This window comes from Sinocyclocheilus rhinocerous, unplaced genomic scaffold (genome assembly GCF_001515625.1).
Source record: "Sinocyclocheilus rhinocerous isolate Xijiao unplaced genomic scaffold, SAMN03320098_v1.1 scaffold222, whole genome shotgun sequence".
NCBI classification, from domain to species: domain Eukaryota; kingdom Metazoa; phylum Chordata; class Actinopteri; order Cypriniformes; family Cyprinidae; genus Sinocyclocheilus; species Sinocyclocheilus rhinocerous.
This window is the reverse complement of record NW_015625652.1, coordinates 601127-602524: the sequence shown is the minus strand read 5'-3', so window position 1 is coordinate 602524 and position 1398 is coordinate 601127.

Genomic DNA, 1398 nt, shown 5'->3' with positions numbered 1-1398 from the left:
ACTACAAACAAGACAAAACTATAATGCTATAGGAAACAGAAAATATTAATTCATTGTTTACCTGGATCTTTAGTCTATGCTAGCTCACCTCACTTCTTATCTGAAGCTGGGTTCACACTACTTGATTAAAAGACTAGCCGAATCACTGTGTTGCTCACACTACACAACAAGATTTGTTCTCATCTGTCATTGTCTTGTCATAGCTGCGCGCATACTACACAACACAATGCTAATAAGGGGCACACACTACAAAACATTCAGTGAAGAGGCGTTCCCGAAAATCAGCGAAAATACTTTGTCTCACATAAATTCTCGTGAGAAATTACAGCGATTATTGGTCATTTCTTCAAGCATGGACGAACAACTGGCCCTTCAATTGGTCTGTGCAGTTATTTTATCCGAAAGAAAGAAGAAACCACGACAAAAGACAATATGGCAGAAACAATGGCTTGGAAGATGTGAACAACAAGGACTCTGCAGAAAGAGTTGGCTACTGAGTTGGCTAAAAAAGGCTACTGCAGAAAGAGTTGGAGGTAATTAAACAGTACAATGAAACGTGGCATTATATACATAATCTATGCATTTGTTAATTAATTATTTTTTCTAGTCAGTTGATTTGATTAATTTGTGGTTTCGCTTCTGTTCATAAAGATGCATAATAAGACTGTACCATCTGCACTGTGATTGGCTGGATTAGTTCCACCTTGTCTTTTTCTTCTTCTTCTGGTGTTTTATGGCGGTTTGGCAAACCAGTGAAAAAAGGTGCATTACCGCCACCTACTGATCTGGAGTGTGCATAGATTTGGAAGAAATACAGAAAAGAAAAAAAACCTAGATTCTATGTATTGTTCCTGTGTCTTTCAGGTATTTAAACAATTTTTCTTGCACTCTTGATTGCCTCGACCCATTTCCTAACAATACTTTTAAAGAAATATGATCAACTCCCAGCCATCCTAATTCTTTAATTAATTGAAATCTCTCCCTTTCATAAGTTCCACCTTGTCATTGTGTCGCTCACATTAATGCCGGGCTCACACTACAGGATTTTTGGCTGGATTTTGCTGTTGCAGACAGATTTCCACAGTCTGCGACAAAACCCCCGGATCGTGACCAAATCGGTGCTCGTTGCGGTCGCCGAAGCTCGTTAAGTATGAGCAGGTCAGCAACGTGATCTGAACCTGTCTTGAGCTACCACAGACACTACGATATTTTCAAACCTGTTTGATATTATCGCCGCGCGATCTCGTAATGTGAGCGACACAATGACAAGGTGGAACTAATCTAACCAATCACAGTGCAGCTGGTATAAACACTTGTACCATGCATCTATATGAACAGACACGAAACGCCACAAATTAATCAAATCAACTAACTAGAAATAAATTTAACAAATGCATA